The following is a 19,263-nucleotide window of genomic DNA, read 5'->3' on the forward strand; positions in this document are numbered from 1 at the left end:
TAACTGAAACACTGGAGCAGTTTCTCCCATACTGTTGTCATTGTAGTGCGTAAGTCTCATGAAATCTGATGGTTTTGTAAGGGGTTTCCCCTTTTGCTTGGCTCTCATCATTCTCTCTTGTCTGCTGTCATGTAAGACATGCCTTTTTCCTTCTGCCATGATTGTGAGGCCTCCCCAGCCACGTGTAACTGTGACTCCATTACACTTCTTTCCTTTATAAATTACCCCGTCTCAGCTATGTCTTTATCAGCAGTGTGAAAACGGGCTAATACAAGCCCCCTCCCCCAACAGTGAATTATCCAACCCCAAATGTCTATGGTGCCAGGCTGAGAAACTCTGGCCTAGAGGGAACATTCAGTGAGGTTATGCACATGAAGTACTGTAAGTCTGTCGGGCTTACTTTTTGTAAAGTATCAGAAAACAAGCTGCGATTCTTTTGGAATAGCACAGTCTCATGCTATTTCCAGAAGTGAAATGGATGGGATGTGAAAACCCTTGAGTACTGAGAACCTAGTTCACTACTCCAGGTGTGAGTCATCCTGTAAATGTCAATTTCTTATATTTAAAGCAGAGCTGAGGGTGCACAAGTGACTCAAGACCAGAAGCTTTCCCAGGTTGTCTCGACTTAGGCTGGGAGGAAGTAATCTTGTCCCAAAGCTCTCCTTCCAGAGGGTGCAAGCACTTCACGACTCAGAGACACCACACTGCTCACTCTGGGTGGGTGTATTGTTTCTCACCTCACCCACACACAGTGGGGCTTGGAAAGACCTCAGAAAAGTAGCTGAAACTGAGACGCCTTGCCTATCCCGAATATCTTCCTTACCAGTGTTTAGTGGTTTGTTCCTCTCCTGCAACCTGTGACATTCCCTCTCCAGAGTTAAAGTTTTTTTTGTTTGTTTCTTTTTTCGAGACGGAGTCTTGCTCTGTCGCCCAGGCTGGAGTGCAGGGGTGCCATCTCGGCTCACTGCAAGCTCCGCCTTCCGGCTTCACGCCATTCTCCTGCCTCAGCCTCCCGAGTAGCTGGGACTATAGGCGCCCACCACCACGCCCGGCTAATTTTTTTGTATTTTCAGTAGAGACAGGGTTTCACCGTGTTAGCCAGGATGGTCTCGATCTCCTGATCTCATGATCCACCTGCCTCGGCCTCCCAAAGTACTGGGATTACAGGAGTGAGCCACCACACCTGGCCAAAGTTTTCAGTCAACACAGTTCACTCTCTCTGATTAATACACATTAGTGTTCAAGGATGAATTTAAAGACAGATCATCTTGATTGGGTAGGTGGGAGTGTACAGAGGACCCAGGACCAGAGCTGTCAAGAGAATCTGGGCAAAGTACAGAGGCACTGGGTGTTTTAAAGAAGGAATAGTGAAAGAGAGAGAAGGCAAAGGCAAGCCAGGGAGCGTCTCAGACTCTGGAGGTGTGCCCACATCTTTCCTGAGAAGTGCTGTGCCCAGAGGCAAACAGGTGGTGGGAGAGACAATAAGGGCATCCAAGTTTGCCGATACCAACCTGTACATCTGGCCAAGCTCTGCCTCTCCTTGAGTCACTGAAATGCAAAACCCTGGGGGTGGAAAGAGATTTGGGGGCCACCAGTCCAGCTTCTTTTTTGCCTGCCATCTCCCAGCTAGTCAGTGGCAGAGCCAGGGTGGGCACTAGAGACTGTTTGGCTCTAAAGCACTCTATGGGAGCCACAACCTCAAATGCTCCAGGAGCCAGACAGGTGACATAAGGTTAGATGGTTGGGTAAAAAACAGAGTGGCGGGAGCTGTAAGGAACCGTAGGCTCTGCTCTAAGGCATTCAAATTCAAATTTAAAAAAATATTGGGCCAGCCAAACAAAGCATATTTCTGGCCTGGGTGAGTGGATGAGGCCCTCAGGTTGTGAGTATTTGACCACTGCCTAAATAAATGGTCTTCCCTATCCCCCAGCAGAGATGACTGTTTGGCACAGATATATCCAGAAAGATTTCAGCTCTGGACTGTCTGCAAAGTAGTCTCAAGCAGATGGTGGTCTTTGCTCAAATACTTTCAGAGATGGGGTGTTCCTTACTTTTCAAGACAGCCTTGGGTGGGGCCTGCCTATCCCAGGACTAGAGCCACTCACCACACCTATCATAGACCCTTCGTGGAAGTGGGATGTCCAGGGTAGGAGTACGTCTTTTATTTTGCAAATAAAACACATCAAATTTGGATTTTTTTTTTAAGACTGCCTTACTCTGTCACCCAGGCTGAAGTGCAGTGGCACGATCATGGTTCACTGTAACCTCAAACTTTCAGCCTCCCCTCTAGCTGGGACTGCAGGTGCGAACTACCAAGCCCGGTTATTCTTTTATTTTTTGCAGAGATGAGGTCCCCGCTATATTGCCCAAGCTGTTCTCCAACTCCTGGCCTCAAGCGATCCTCCTGCCTTAGCCTCCCAAAGCGCTGGGATTACAGGAGTGAGCCACCGTGCCTGGCCTGGAATTTATTACAAATAAAATACAAGTTCAGTGTGGAAACACTAGATAATACAGAGGAACAAAAGTTAGAAAAAATGTCCACACCTTCCCTACTCCCCACCCCCGACCCCCATTCTGAAAGAAGCACTGTTGACACTTCAACGCATACTCTGAACTCCAGGTCCTTTCTTTGCATACATCAAGCTCTCATCCTCTTGCCGGCTCTGTGGTCTGCAAACTTGGCGAGCAGATGCTTTGCTTAGCGCTCATACCACGCCACGCACCCACATGCTCTCTTTGTACCTGGGTTTCAACCCACAGGTCGGGCCCCTGTAAGCCCTTTGCTCCCGAAGCTTCTCGAGGGCAGGCACTGTAACTTATATTCATTCCAGGGATTCTACAGCACCAGACACACGGTAAGAGCTCAATAAAAACGTCTCTACCCCCACCACCTCCCGCCTCAGCCGCCACCGCCTGGCAGCAGAGAGGAAGCGGGACGCGCGCGACCCACCAGGGAGAGCGCCTCGCTGTCGCCAAGGTAACCGAAGTCAGAGGCAGGGAGTGCCCACGCATGCGCACACTCGCCCTTCCTTCCAGTAACCTCGAGAAGAACGCAGCTGGTAAGACTGCCAGAAGCCGAGGGCGCATGTGTGGTTCCACCAACACCCTAGTCGCCTCCGCCTTCTGTCTGCCCGCCCAGCGATCTCCCCTCTACAAACATCGCCCGGAAATAGTGCCCATTTCTGGAAACCAGGCCTCGTTAACCAATCGTTGCTAGAGAGCGGGAAGACGGGCTTGCCGGGACGGCCGTCTAATTGGCTGGCTTGGGGAAATGGGCGGGGCCACAGGTCGCGGTGCGGCCGAAGAAAGGAGGCGCGAAGCAAGGCAAAATTACAGCCGCCGGGGGAGGCGTGGCCCCGGGGGCGGCGGTGAAGGCGAGGGGGCGGAGCCCGGGACCGGGGCGGGGCGACCGCGGGCCGGGAGCTCAGCGGTCGGCGGCCGGCGGCGGGAGATCCCGGGCGAGCGGAGCGCAACACTCGCTTGGTTGGGGAGATCGGCGCTTGGCCGGTAGGTGACGGGGCGGGACCCTGGGGCCCGAAACGAGGCGCCCAGGGAGCGGCTGGGATGGATCGCCCCTCAGCCCCGGGCTGGGCAGCGGCCTGGCCCCTCGTCCCGGAACAGTGGGGTCGGCGGCCCGGCCAGCGCAGTCCGACGTACCTTGTCCACCCCACTCGCGGCGGTCCGCGGGGGCGCCCTCGCACGCGCTGCCGGCGCCGCGCTCGCCCCGGGCCTCCAGGCCGCGCACTCCTGCTGGCCACACGCTGGCTCCGAGCGCGCGCAGGGGCGCCCTGCTTCCCCTTCACCAGGGCCCCACGCCGCCGCCAGGCCCGCCCGCCTGCTCTGCGCCCCAGTGCCCCCAGGATGAAGCTCGCCTGGCGTGGGGCGGACGTGTCTCCTGCAGGAGTGCGCCCTCGCATCTGCCCTGGCGTGAAACCCTCCTGGCCTTTCCTGGGGAGTTCTCAGGTCACACCTCAAGGCGGGGAGCACGAGCTAAGCCTGTCCTCAGCATGCAGCAGGGCAGTGCTGGCCGCCCGCAGCATCCTCCCTCCGCCCTCTGAACCCAGTCCTCCTCTGTAATTCTTCTAGGCTCTCCAACTCGGGACTTTATCTGTCAGTTCAGATGTAATATTCCCATCTTGGAAACCCATCGTGGCCCTGGCATCTTGCAACCACCGGGCACCAGGCAGACAGAGGGGCCACTTGTACAGTTTCCCACTAGCCCGGGAGCCTCCTTAGTGCTGGCTAACTTCAGAAAAAGGGTTTTCTTCCTAGTCGAGGTTAAAAAGTTGCTCTCGGCCCTAAAGGGTAGACTGGAGGTATGAATGAGGCAGAGAATAAGTGGTGAAAGGTACATACATCAGCAAAGTAAATGGTAAAACTACTTTTGATCACTGGAGACAATGAACACCAATGACTTAACTAAGGATCCTAAAAGCACGTGAAATTAAATGATTAGGGTGAGGTCATGGTATAAAATAGCAGTCTGGAGTTTATTCCAGGAAAAATGTTGAAAACCCCTTGACTAGAAACATGGTCTTTCTGAAAGATTAGAAGGAGACAGTATCTTAACATTAGTGATGTGTTTTTTACTTAGTGTCTTTATACCTGTGAGCTCTGTTTTCCTTCAGATGGCTGTGTGGTAAGACAGATTGTTGTGTCCTGTTTTATAAGTGAGGCACCTGAGGCAGGTGTGTATGAGGGGAGTGGGAGTGGTATATATCTTGCCTGATGCCTCATAGCTGGGACTAAGGATGGGTCTTCCCCGGAATCCTAGATCAGGACCACATTATAGAACTGAGATGCAGAAAGGAGGGAGAAGTTTTTGGTGTGGTTTTTATGCTGTCAGTGTGAGAGGACAGTTAAAAAGTGCTTGCCTTACTTTGGTTGTGTTTGGATTTACTCTTGGTGTTTTTTAAGTGATATCAATCAGTTCCTTTGGAGCGATGCCAGACCTCTGAATTTTTCAGACACCTTTCGGACATCCTCATTTATTTTGAAGGGTGTGGAGAACTTCTCAGAAGTTCTCAAAATAAAAGTAATCATCTCTGACTCTAATTTGAGAGATAAGTACCCAGGTGTATGTACCAGCTCTTTGTGAAATCAGACAGCAAGACGCTGCCAAGCTTCAGGCCATCTTCTGAGTGTTTTCTGATTATAAGGAGCAGTTCTGAAGGGGGTTTTTTGTCACTGGTATTGTCTGTTAAGGGTTTGTGGGAGCGGCACCACAGAGACCCTGCCAAATCAGTCTCCCTCTATTAAACAAAAATGTCTGGTTGGGCCTTTTCGCCTCAACAGATGAAGGTTTGGTTCCTCATTTTGGTTCTCCTGTTGAACACTGACTCCTTTGTGATCTGCCTGGAATATGTGTATATCATTTACTGCTGAGAAGATGACTTGCGGGTTGGTTGTCCAGCCCTAGGCCACTGTGGTGATTTTTGTTTTGTTTGGTTTGGTTTTGGTGATTGATAACAGCTCATCCCTGGCCAGGGTCTGGTGAGAGATCTGCGGAGATGTGAAAGAGATGAAAGCTTTATCCAAGGTTGTTTTCTTCGTTGTTGACACCCTCTGAACAGTGTTGTATCACTTTGGCCTGTGAAGGCACTTTTAACTTCCTATTTTTTTTCCTGTCTCAATGGACAGCACATGGGCTTTCCTAACAAGCCTCCCTGCCCCTCTGAAGAGCTGACAGATTCATATTGGTTGGTTTGACAGATGTTCTTTCTGGGGGGAAAGTTCAGAAATCTTAAAAGCAAAGTCAGTCCTAAGTAAAAAGTCTTAAGTCAGCCCAATACGCATACAGGCAGCATATTTCTACTGATGGCTTCCATCATCGCAAGGTTGTTTTTTTTTTTTTTTTCCTGGCAAAAGGTTAAAATGCAACTAAAATTCTGCTTTTGTGATTAATAAGTCACTACCGCAGTTGTGTCTGATGCTTCCTGTTTGCCCCATTTTAGTATTTCAGTTAAACTGGAAACATCTGAGCATTATGGGCCCTGTTGATGGCACCAGTGTGAAATTGGTGGGCTGGGGACAATTCCATGTCAGTGGATTTAGGGCACTCTAAGGATGTCAGCCCCTCTAGTCTCCACACACCACGATTCCCTAGTAAGGGAACAGAATGGGGCTGAGCGTCTGCAAGAGCTGGGTGGGCATTCAAAGTGATGCATGTGTGAAGGTTTTGCATTTACTCTGTGGTGCTGGCTAAAATGCTGAAAGCAGTAGCCCAGAAAGGGAAGGCGAGACCCAGGGCAAATTGTAGGGGAACATTTCTGTTGAGCTGAGCAGGACATCGAAGTATGAGATTTTTCGTTCTAGGCTTACGACTGCCTGAATGACAATGCAGAAAAAGTAATTTTTCTTCAGTGGCCGGTGTGCTCTTTGTGTTCTAAAGGAGCCTCTTCCCTTCTTGCTTTTCTACATCTCTTAATCCCTCAGCTCCCTGATAGAAATCCCTTGAAATTATGTGGCATGATGAATAATTTTATAGCCAGTCTTTCTATTTTCACACAGTGCTCATGTGAAGAAGGGCAGGGACAAAGATCAGAAAAGTGAAGCCTCATAAGGAGAAATAGACAGGATTGCTCAGAATCTAAACCCCCTTTTCCTGACATCTAGGTCACTGCTTTTTCTACTAACTTGCTCATGAAACGGTAAGGATTTTCCTCCCCCAAACATGTCAGTTTTGAATATAACGAAACCAGGCTAGCAGCTTTATTTATTTATTGTACCAGTCAATTGTTAATTGATATTGATTGTTAATTAATAAAAGGCTAAAAGAGGAATAGCCTGCTATCTGGACAGGTGTGCTTGTGCCCATTTTCCAGATGTAGAAACAAAGGCAGAGAGCCCGTGATTTGTCCAGAGCAACAGAACAAGTCCTTGGTGTCTCCGTGTCACATGTGGTGGCTGAGGCTGTCAGGTCAGAGAGACCTGGGTCAGGTCGAGGTCTGCCACTGCCTGCCTGTGTGCCCACAGGCAAATCACTTCACTTCTCTAATCATCAGGTGCCTCATCTGTGAATGGAATCAGAAATACTTCATGGGAGTGTTTTGAGTAGAAAATGAGAGGACACATATAAAGTGCTGAGCCCAGTGCCCGGCACAGAACATATATAAAGTGCTGAGCCCAGTGCCCGGCACAGAACATAGCGACTGTAACTGTTGCTGTTGTTGTTATTGTTGTTGGTGGTGGCAGTAGTAGTAGTAGTAAGAGCAACAGTGATAGTAGCAGTAGTAGTTGCCAATTAATGCGTTGTGACTAAACCTGTTTTCTGTAAGATGATGTCAAGAAGGGTCAGACTGCCTGACAGGCCAGAGTCATTTTCTCAGTAGGACTTTTAGGGGGACAGTTCTTCAGTCTAAAAGCTTCAGCTGTCATGTTTTCCCTGCCTTACACTATATACTGTCCTCACTGTACTCCAAATAAGCCTACAAAGGTCCAGGCTCTGCCCAGTTGACAATCCTGACTCTGAGCTGGAGACACAGCTGGGCCTGTCTAGGGGCTTCCTGTGTCCCACATGTGATCATGTAGGTTCCTGCATTAACCTTGGAGGTGAGGAAAGGGAAAATACTGTATGGCATGTAGGTCAGCAAGGACCTGCTCTTTGTCTGGGGGACTAGGAGGGAACATTCGGTTCTGAGGAGTGGGGTTCCCACTATCACATGACATCCCCAGCTCACCATCCTTGCCCTCTCATAAAGATGTCTTTGTCAGCTTCTCTCCAGGACTATGTCTGGGAGCCCAGGATCTGCAGTCAGGGACTTGCAGGTTTCCCTTTAAATCTCACAGGAAGCCTGGAATGGTGGTGTGTGTTTCTGTAGTCCCAGCTACTTGAGAGGCTGAGGCGGGAGGATCACTTGAGCCCAGGGGGTCAAGTAACTATGGGCAACATAGCAAGACCCCATCTCTTAAAAGAAAAACATTTGTTTTAATCTCACAAGGGGATAAAAAAACCAGTTTCATATTATATTTTAAAGTCTTTTTTCCTCTTAATACAAAACAAAAATATAGGCTCTCACCAGGCTGCCATTCCCTTTAAATAACATTTTGTTTTCTCTTGGGGAAGCTGACTTGATGGCCGAAGAGTCATTTCTCAAGTGAAGCTAGTTTTTAGAAAAAATAGATCACCGGATGTCAAGCCTCATGTGGAGCTGGGTTCAGATGAAAATGAAACCAGCAGGCCTGGCGTGGCAGCTCTGCACTTGACTTCAAGCTGGAGGTGAGAGGCAGAGTGTGCCTGGACCTTGCTCCATAACTGGTTGACCCCACAGAGTGCATTTGATAGGTGCCTTAGTCATTTTCCAAGCAGCTTTGCTTAGGTGAGCAGAGCACTTTCTCTGGAAGGTGAGTCACCCCTGCAGGGGTGTAGGTGACAGGCGATTTATTCCCCAGCACAGTTGCAGAGAAAGTCCTGAGCAGACCTTCGTGAGGAGCCCTCTGCCACAAATCACCCTCATCCCAGCCCCGGGCTAGGAGGCAGGGGGCAGGAGGCAAACAGGAGGCTTCTAGGGCCTGCGGGCTGACAGCGGAGGGGGGATCGTAGACAGAGCACAGAGCCCAGATCAGCAGTGTCACTGACTCCTGAGTCCAGCCACCTTGAGGGTGGAAAATGGCCTGCTTCCAGTGACAGTCAGCAAAGAAGCAGGAGGGGAGCTTTGGCCCCAGGGAGCTGGGAAATCCCTTGGCAGAGAGCAGAGCGACAAACCCTATTTTGGTGTGAAAAACCTTTTAGGAACGCTTTTCCACCTGCCTCCTTTTCAACCACCTGAGTTGGAGGCTCTGCAGAGCTCCAGTGATTGGAAAGGTTAGATTAAACCCTGGATTTCAAGAAGCTTCAGGAATCCCAAGCCTGCCACCACCTCAGTTGTCTACACTTCTAGGACCAGGGTTTGGACCCAGAAAGAAGCAGCAAGGGGAACTCCTGAGCCATCCCTCTGTCCCAGTTTCTGGCTACTACAGCTTCTCCTGACCCTCTTTCCGCTAAAACCACTATCAGGTGACCATTAAGGCAGAGATTTTCTTCAGACACTGTTCTGGACTAGTGCAGTTGGTGTTGAACTTGACTGCTTATGGCCAGGGACATCTATAAGCAATGTCCAGGACCACGTACAAGGAGTGCTTGACTTTAATGAAGCTACAACCGAGGAACGGTTATTCTCTTGCAAGTAATATTGTTCCCTATCTCTGGCAGACCACCAACCCATCCCCTGTACCCATACCCCATCAATGTAGACCAACCAGCAGTCACTTCCTGCTGGCATGGCTCAATAACCTTAACCTCACTGTCCAGAAGGAGCTGTTAGGATTACAGCCTGGACATGATCATTCACATTTTTTGCAATGAGAAAATGCAGGTGGCCCAAGAAAGCCAAGTGGGTTGCCCAAGGCCACACAGCTAGTTAATGGCAGAGCCTGAACTATAAAACCCAGACTCTTCACTGTGCTCTGCTGCCAGGGAATGAAGGAACTAATCCTGAAGCAGGATTTTTTTTTTTTTTTTTTTTTTTTAACTAGCTCCTCCTTTTATTCTCCTATCCCAACCCTATCACTCTCAGCCTTTCTGCAAGCTCTGCCAGGCCTGGGAAGGGTGGAGCCACAGCAGCTGCTGCCCTGGGTCTAAGAAAAAGTAAACAGAAAGCTATTTGTTGGACGCTGTCTTATACCGTGAGGTTAATGTAATCAAAAGGAGGTCAAGGTTGATAAGAAAATACAATTACCAGGAAGTCTCAAAGGTTGCCCACACCTTTAGAGCACTTTCCTACCTAACCACGCAGTACCTCACCTAGAGTGGGTATTTAGTAACTTTCAATGATTGATTACAGGGGTCCAGACTCACAGTGCATGAGGCTCTTCTGCATCTTCTGTGCAGGAGGTGCATGCATACTCTGCGTGTTATCCTAGCTGATCTGTCTGGCTCCTCTCATTGAGAGGCTCTTCCTTATGGGTAAAGCATGATTTCATGATGTCGTATCTGGATAGTGGCCCCTGTAAATGCAAAGAATTATTGTAGCCAAAATCCACCTTCTACTGACATTAATGTTTCCTTTTACTGGGCCAGAATTAAAAGGTAGGTATTTCTGGTCGATACTAGGGATAGCCAGGAGGGTTGGGAGGAAAGGAGGCTTAGCCAGCCTCCAATGAGGATGTGGTTGCCAATTAAGATAAATGGAGGCCAGGCGCGGTGGCTCACACCTGTAATCCCAGCGCTTTGGGAGGCTGAGGTGAGTGGATCATGAGGTCAAGAGGTTGAGACCATCCTGGCCAACATGGTGAAACCCCGTCTCTACTAAAAATACAAAAAAATTAGCTGGGCATGGTGGCACATGCCTGCAATCCCAGCTACTCAGGAGGCTGAGGTAGGAGAATCACTTGGACCTGGGAAGTGGAGGTTGCAGTGAGCCAAGATCCACCATTGCACTCCAGCCTGCGCAACAAGAGTGAAACTCTGTCTCAAAAAAAAAAAAAAAAAAAGGTTACAAATTGAGTCCTTTGGCCAAAGGAGTTGATTGGACCCACCAGGCTCCTTGAGTCCTGCCCAACAGTCTCCACTGGCAGATGCTGTGCCTGAAGAGGCAGGAATAGCTTTGTACAGATCAATGTGAAGGACAGAGTCCTACACCACCTCCCTCTAGCATGTATTAGATACACGCAAATCCGAGCCCAGATAGGTGTTGTCCAGTTCAGAAGAGTTATCTTCTCAAGCAGTAGAAGTAATTGGGTCTCTAGGTCAGCATTTAGCAAAGGGGATGGCAGGAGTGGCTCCATAGCCAGCTTTCAGGACACCTGCTTGCTGGGATGCAGTTAGAATACAGCCACCAAGCTGTGATTCCCTCCCCTCCAGCCTGCCAGGTGATTGGACAGTGTGGACACGTGTCCCTGTCCAGCCAGACTCCCAGAGCCTATGGCACTCATTTACTCCTCAGAAGTATATCTGTCCTTTCACTCAGGAACACTTGCCAAGTGTGTCAAATGGGCCACGTCTGCTAGGTGCTAGAAAACCAAACACAATTGAGGCACCGCCCTGGAGGACCTCACCATGACGGGGGGAAGCTGGGCACGAAGGCAGATACCTCACAGGTCAGCCCCCGTGTTGGTCGGGAGCCATGACAATAGGAGCTGGAGGGAGCGAGGAGGCCACCATGTGCAGCCCAGTGGCCCTCCTTTTCCAGCTTGAGCCAGCGCTGTCAGGCGTAGAGCGTCTTGGATTCTGCAGGTGCCTGGGTGGGAACCCCTTCGTATTTCTCTCATCCTGAGGTCTTGTACCACTCATCAGCTTGGAGTGGGAGCTTGGTAACAATTGGGAAACTTCGGCACTCTGGGGGAAAGAAGTGCGTTTTCAGAAGCGTAGGGACACTCAGGAGAAATGTGCTGAAATGTTGCCTGGACACAGTGGCTCATGCCTGTAATCCCACTGACTTGGGAGGCTAAGGCAGGAGGATTATCTTTTAGGCCAAGAGTTGGAGACCAACCTGGACAACATAGTGAGACCCACCTCCAAAATTTTTTCTTAAAAAACTAGCTGGGCATGGCCAGGCACCATGGCTCACACCTGTAATCCCAGGACTTTGGGAGGCCAAGACAGGCAGACCACTTGAGGCCAGGAAGTCAAGACCAGCCTGGCCAACATGGTGAAACCCTGTTTCTACTAAAAATACAAAAATTAGCCAGGCGTGTTGGCGGGCACTTGTAATCCCAGCTACTCGAGAGGCTGAGGTACAAGAATCACTTGAACCTGGGAGGCGGAGGTTGCAGTGAGCCGTGATCACACCACTGCACTCCAGCCTAGGCAACAGAGCAAGACTCTGTCAAAAAAAAAAAATTAGCTGGGCATGGTGGTGCGTACCTGTAGTCCTAGCTACTTCAGAGGCTGAGGTGAGAGGATCACTGGAGCTCAGGAGTTTGAGGCTGTAGTGAGCGGTGGTTACACCACTGCATTCCAGCCTGGGTGACAGAGCAAGACCTCTTCTCAAAAAAGAAAATATAGTTCAAAGTAGAATCAGACAGTGAGTAGCCAGCTAATAAAGACTGACCACCTCCCACCCTTCCGGGCGGGAATTAGGAGGGCAGTGACCACCCTGGCATATCCCGTAGGCTTGTTGCCACTAGAGAGTTGCAGGCAGGTGGATCAAGGGAGTGCTTCTAGGTAACTGGGTTCAGCATTCCAAGAAGGCCTTTCGAGGGGTTCAACAGAGAAGCCTCTTCATCATCCTCATATTCCCGCTGGCCAGCATGGTGCCTGAAACATAGTAGCCACTGGTTAAGTATTTGCTGTTGACAGAAAGTACAAGACTTGAATCCAAACTCCTGCTAGGCCCTGCTGGCCTTGAGGAGGACAAGCGAACCACGGGCTGTTTCATGATTTACCCTCTTTTACCAAAGAATCGTGTGAGATCCTCTGAGAATATTCCTCGTCATGCCTCATGTCCCGAGCCTCTTTTTCCCTTCCCAGTGGAGGACAAGACTATGACCCCTCATTATAAATGGACCCCTCTGCCAATCATGTCCTCAAGCTGGTTACTTGGGCCAGCTTGTCAAAGAGCGTGTGGGGCAGCATCTGAAATGAGGCCAGGGTCAATGTTGCCCCGCCACAGGGCGGAGCTGGACCTGTGCCTGCTTCCATGCGTTGGAAGCCTTCCGTGGAAAGCCGAGTTCTTTGGGTTTCTTGTTTATTCTGAAGTTCCTCAAACTAGTTCCTCAATTTCAGAACCAGTCAGTCACCAGTGACTGCAATGAACTTGAATTCTCCTATGCAGGGAGCCTGAGCCTATCTTTCTTCATCTTCTCTGAACACAGGTAGACGCTGCTTGAAGCCCACTCCCACCTCTGAAAACCAGATTTCCAAACCCAGAAAGGAGCAGCGGATGGTTGTATTTCAGCGAGACTGACCGTAGCCTAGGGAACTTCTTGCTCAGAATCCACCCCGAAAGGTTAAATAAGGAGAGTTGTTTTTCACAACCAAAATGCTGCTTGTAACAATGATCTCAAAGCTTGGCAAAATCACAAAGTACGTTTTGAGTCATCAAAGAAACTGGCTGTGTTTCACATGATTTTAGTGTCAAGGGCAGTGATGGCCTTCTAATCTTTGGAAATCGGTTGTTGTTAAGTGGCATACAGGGCAGCCCCACTTCATCAGAATATTCAGTTACACAAAATACCCTGAGTTGCAGATTTCAATGACACTTGAAAATTTTTTAATTTTTAAATTATTTCTTATTTTTTTAAATTTTTTGAGACAGAATCTCACTCTGTTGCCCAGATTGGAGTGCAGTGGCACAATCTCAGCTCACTGCAACCTCCACCTCCTGGGTTCAAGCACTTCTCGTGCTTCAGACTCCTGAGTAGCTGGGATTACAGGCACCCACCACCACACCCAGGTGACTTTTGTATTTTTAGTGGGGGCAGCGTTTTGCCATGTTGGCCAGGCCGGTCTCGATCTCACAACCTCAGGCAGTCTGCCCGCCTGGGCCTCCCAAAGTGCTAGAATTACAGGCATGAGCCACCGCTCCCGGCCTGAAAAAATTTTTATACGACATACATTAAATATTCCTTGTGGCTTACTGTATAAAATTAAGTACACGTGTGGCAGGTTTTTATCTCAATACTACTTTGCTCCACATGTTCTCCTGCATATTGGGTCTCTGTGCATCTGTGATGCCCCCTGCGGCATCTTTTCTATTTGCTGTTGGCTCTCCTTGTGCAAAGGATTTGAAGGTTGAATTGAAAATACCATTGTAATACTTCTCTTTTAAAGCTTATAAAATGCCCTATATCAGGGCCTGGGGGCAAAAGTACTGATGAAATTTATGAAGATAGCAAATGGTGCTCAAGTCTGTTATAAAAAGAGTGGTAAATATTAGCTCAAGAAGCCTGGAGCCAGGCTTTGTAAAGTAAAGGGCACATTTGCATTTGTCATAGAATTTCTCCTTGGGATGGGCCCGGCTATGCCAGGCCTGGGTGGGCTGAGGAACACAGGCCCACCACAATTCCAGCTTGGAGTCTTTCTTCCCTGTTGTCATTTTAAAGTTGCTTTTTCCAGAACATAGGCTGGCTGTAGTTCATGCTTCATAATTAAGGTGCTTCCTCCCAGGCCAGTCCCTGGATTTCTCACCAACCTTTGACTTGTGACAGCTTCTGCATCTCGGTCCCAATATTTAAATCTTAGATCATTTGGAAGTAGATAGAGTATCGTGGTTAAGAGTATGGGCTTTGGCCGGGCGCGGTGGCTCAAGCCTGTAATCCCAGCACTTTGGGAGGCCGAGACAGGCGGATCACAAGGTCAGGAGATCGAGACCATCCTGGCTAACCCGGTGAAACCCCGTCTCTACTAAAAAATATAAAAAACTAGCCGGGCGAGGTGGCGGGTGCCTGTAGTCCCAGCTACTCGGGAGGCTGAGGCAGGAGAATGGCGTAAACCCGGGAGGCGGAGCTTGCAGTGAACTGAGATCCGGCCACTGCACTCCAGCCTGGGCGACAGAGCGAGACTCCGCCTCAAAAAAAAAAAAAAAAAGAGTATGGGCTTTGACATAAAAGTCCCTTGTGCAAATCCTGCCACTGCCACTTTGCTTCTGCGTGGCCTTGGGCAATTTACCTGGCCTACTGAGGCCCAGTTTCTTCCTCCTTGTAGAGGAATAACATTAGTGCCTTGCTCACAGAGTTGTGAAGCTTGAAGAAAAAAATGCATGCATTACCTAATACATGGCGAATAATAATAGCTGCCATTATTATTCATTTGTGTGATTACCAACAGCCAGCATGTGGTTATATGTATACAAATAGCAGATTGTTGCAACACCCAAAGATGACCACAGAACAACTAATTTCAGCTTTAGCTGCCAAGGAATTGTGAGTCCCAGTTTATCACGCAGAGCTGAGGCACTGCCAGTGGACACAGAAGCCAGATGGGGTGTGCAGAATGCTCTTCAAAGAACATCTTCATGGGTTCTTGCTGACAACTCTGTCCCTCTGCTCTCAGGATTCTCCTCCTCCTGCTTTGATCACATCTGTTCCAGACTTTCCGTCTGATGCTAGGGCTGCTGGCTAGAAGCTGTGGGAGGTAGCCTTCAGCGCCTCATAGCAGCAACTTTCAAGCAACTTAACACTTATGGCCCATCACATCTGTAATCCCAGGACTTTGGGAGGCTGAGGTGGACAGATCACTTGAGGCCAGGAGTTTGAGACCAGCCTGGCCAAGATGGCAAAACCCCATCTCTACAAAAAAATAAATAAATAAATAAAATTAGCTGGGCATGGTGGTGCATGCCTGTAATCCTAGCTACTTGGGTGGCTGAGGCACAAGAATCGTTTGAACCCGGGAGGCGGAGGTTGCAGTGAGCCAAGATCATGCCATTGCATTCCAGCCTGGGTGACAGCGAAACTGTCTCACAAAAAAAAAAAATCTTACAGTTCTGTCATGCAAAGGTCTGACTGCTCATCTTGTAGCAGCTTCCATCTCACTGGAGGTTCCACTGATGTTTCCAGAGTGCCCACTACATGCCAGGCACTGTACTGTGTAATTTAAACTTTGTTCCTTGCATTGAGTCACTCTGTAAAATTCTGTCATGTGGGTTTAAGGATCCCTGTATTACAGATAAAACTCCTGAGTCTCAGATTATGTGACCTGCCCATGGTCACACACCAGAGTATTGAGAAACTAAGATTCAAACTCAAATCTTCTGACTCCAAGGCCATCGTGTCGTGTGGCTGAATGGCCATTCCTCAGGATTAGTAAGTAATATGTTGGAATAAATTACCTCTGAAGGTCTTTCTGATGCTAAGATCATTTTGATTCCTTTATGATTTATTTATCCATCTACCCATTTTCTCCCCATCTAGACTGTAAGCATGTTGAAAGCAAGGATAGCATCTTCACAGCAAATAAATAGTGTGTTTGGAAACCACCTATCCAATGCTGCCTACTTCTCTGACACATAGAAACAGGAGAAAAGAGATAACCCATTAAAAGAGTCACCCAGAAATTCCAATCCCAGGAGCTTACCACCTAGAATTCCTTCTACAAGTACACATAAATGTGAATAAGGGTAGGGTTTTTTCCATTATTACTTATAAGTGAAAAATTGGAAACAAAGTTTCCAGGTGGGCAAATGATGGTACATCTGTACCTTGCAATCTTATGTAATCTGATGAAGCCTTAAAAGGAATGAATTAGAGGTCAGTCGTGGTGGCTCACACCTGTAATCCCAGCACTTTAGGAGGCTGAGGTAGGTGGATTGCTTGAGGTCAGGAGTTCAAGACCAGCCTGACCAACATGGTCAAACCCTGTCTCTACTGAAAATACAAAAATTACCCAGACGTGGTGGCTGGTACCTGTAATCCCAGCTACTTGGAAGGCCGAGGCAGGAGGATCACTTGAACTCGGGAGACGGAGGTTGCAGTGAGCCGAGAATGGGCTGCTGCACTCCAGCCTGGGCAATAGAGCGAGACTCCGTCTCAAAACAAAACAAAAAAAAAAGAAAGAAATCTACATGTGCTGAGATGGAACAGTATTCATAGTATCTTGTTAAGTGAAAGATGCAATTTGTATGATATTACGTGTGTATAATCCCATGTTTCTTTTAAAAATCGTCCCAAACTATATGCTTGTATATGTATAGTAATTGGAACTAGAAGGATTTACATGAAACTTAAGTGTTTTTTATGTTGCAGAGAGGAGGGGACGGTGCCGGGAATTTTTTTCTGTATACAGTTTTGTTTTGTTTACATTTTTATAATGAACAATTGTTTTGGTAGTTGAAAAAAATTTTTGAGATGGAGTCTCACTCCGTTGCCCAAGCTGGGGTGCAGTGGCACAATCTTGGCTCACTACAGCCTCTACCTCCTGGTCTCAAGTGATTCTCCTGCCTCAGCCTCCAAAGTAGCTGGGATTACAGGTGCCCACCGCCATACCCAGCTAATTTTTGTATTTTTAGTAAAGATGAGATTTCCCCGTGTTGGCCAGGCTGGTCTTGAACTCCTGACCTCAAGTGATCCACCCACCTCGGCCTCCCAAAGTGATGGGATTACAGGTGTGAGCCATTGCACCTGGCCTGAAAAAAAAATTGTAAGCAAGGTGAAAGATCATATATAAGGAAGGTAGGTGAGGCTAGCTAGGAAAACTGGCCTCCTTTGGGTTTCCCATTCTAGGACTAACCCTGCAATTCCCACCCCTTTGCCCAAGCAGTGCAGGAAGGCCTGATTTTTCTCTCCCTGGTCCACTTCTGCTGTTTTTCACTCTATGGGGCCACTCGTGCCCGGGGCACCTGGTCCATCCAGCACTCGCACAGGCCTGTAACCATGCATGCATTTGCCACTGGATAAGTCAAAGCAGGAAACAGTCCCCATCTTCTGAGCACCGTCCTACTTCTTGAGTCACAACTGATAAAAAGAACTCTCAGTCCCCATCAGAGAACAAGGGAGGGAATGAAATGAAAACCAAAACCAGGAAGGACAAGCTTACCGTCTCCAGCCTTCTGTTTTAGCGGCCCAGCTGCCAAAACTCAGTGAGCAGAACAGAAGAGCCACAGACATTCTGGTGAAGTTTCCTGCCTGCGCATGGGTGTGTGCTTGCGTGTGTGTGCATGCGCATGCACAGGGTAGGAGAAACCTGCTCATCACGTATTTATAAAGCCCCAATCTCAAGTGTGGATCTAATGCCTCCTAAATTCTCATCCCATGCCAAGAGATTCTTTTTTATTGTTTTCATGATAAAAAGTAATATTTGGCCAGGCATGGTGGCTCATGTCTGTAATCGCAGTACTTTGGGAGGCCAAGGTAGGCAGATCACTTGAGGTCAGGAGTTCGAGACCAGCCTGGCCAACATGGTGAAACACCGTCTCTACCAAAAATACAAAAGTTAGCCGGGTATGGTGGCGGGCGCCTGTAATCCCAGCTGCTCAGGAGGCTGAGGCAGGAGAATCTCTTGAACCTAAGAGGCGGAAGTTGCAGTAAGCCAAGATCGCACCATTGCACTCCAGCCTGGGCGACAGAGTGAGACTCCATCTCATAAAAATAATAACAATAATAAAAATAAAGAAAAGTGGCCGGGCGCAGTGGCTCAAGCCTATAATCCCAGCACTTTGGGAGGCCGAGACGGGCGGATCACAAGGTCAGGAGATCGAGACCATCCTGGCTAACCCGGTGAAACCCTGTCTCTACTAAAAAAATACAAAAAACTAGCCGAGAGAGGTGGCGGGCGTCTGTAGTCCCAGCTACTTGGGAGGCTGAGGCAGCAGAATGGCATGAACCCAGGAGGCGGAGCTTGCAGTGAGCTGAGATCTGGCCACTGCACTCCAGCCTGGGTGACAGAGCGAGACTCCGTCTCAAAAAAAAAAAAAAGAAAAGAAAAGAAAAGTAATACCTACAGAAAAAATCAGTAGAGGGAGATACAAGAAACTGTTATTGGGGATCCCCTTAGAGGAAGGGAGGGAAGGACTCATGCTTTTCATTGGCACCTCGTCTGTTTTTTGTTTTTGTTTTTGTTTTACCGTTTAGAAACATTATCTGTTAAAACTGAGAACTAAGGTTGGGCACAGTGGCTCATGCCTGTAATCCCAGCACTTTGGGAGGCTGAAGCAGGTGAATCTCATGAGCTCAAGAGTTCAAGACCAGCCTGGGCACCATGGCGAAACCCTGTCTCTACCAAAAATACAAAAAATTAGCCAAGCGTGGTGGCACGCACCTGTCCCAGCTACGCGGGAGACTGAAATGGGAGGATCACTTAAGCCTGGGAGGCGGAGGTTACAGTGAGCTGAGATCTTGTCATTGCACTCCAACCAGGGTGACAGAGTGAGACTGCATCTCAAAAAAAAAAAAAAAAAAAGAACTGAGAAAACTAATACATGCTCACTGAAAAAGTGGAAAAATTAGAAAAGTATAAAAAGAAATATTAAATCATCCATAAGCCCACCACCAAAAGAGAACCATTGCTATATGTTCTAGGTATCTGCATTTTTATAAATGTCATTATAATATGCAGACACATGTATATAGGGTCATATTTTAGATATACTTCTTTATCCTCTTTTTATTAATATAATATCCCATTTTTCCATATTGTTAAAATGATTTATAAACATTTTTAATGGATGTTCCATGATTTATTTAATAATTATCCTTCCCCTGTAATTAGACTTTTTTTGTTCTAGTTTTTTACTGTTACAGAAATACTGTGACCTTTTTTTTTTTTTTTTTTTTGAGATGGAGTTTCGCTCTCGTTGCCCAGGCTGGAATGCAATGGCGCAATCTAAGCTCACTGCAACCTCTGCCTCC

General features: G+C 48.2%; 1 protein-coding gene across 2 annotated transcripts in view; it reads left to right on the forward strand.

Annotated features, from left to right (window-relative positions):
* The first annotated feature begins 3,322 nt into the window (after positions 1-3,322).
* Positions 3,323-19,263, forward strand: part of MAP3K14 (mitogen-activated protein kinase kinase kinase 14) — a 53,962-nt gene continuing 38,021 nt past the window's right edge. Inside the window, exon 1 of one of the 2 annotated variants that reach the window (XM_033182666.1) lies at positions 3,323-3,507. The gene's annotated coding sequence lies outside the window, so the exon portion shown is untranslated. Of the gene's footprint in view, positions 3,508-8,084; positions 8,219-19,263 lie in introns of those variants that run through there. The other variant, XM_033182667.1, reaches the window with a different exon arrangement.

Source organism: Trachypithecus francoisi, unplaced genomic scaffold, assembly GCF_009764315.1.
Source record: "Trachypithecus francoisi isolate TF-2019V2 unplaced genomic scaffold, Tfra_2.0 Lachesis_group20, whole genome shotgun sequence".
In the NCBI taxonomy this organism is placed as follows: domain Eukaryota; kingdom Metazoa; phylum Chordata; class Mammalia; order Primates; family Cercopithecidae; genus Trachypithecus; species Trachypithecus francoisi.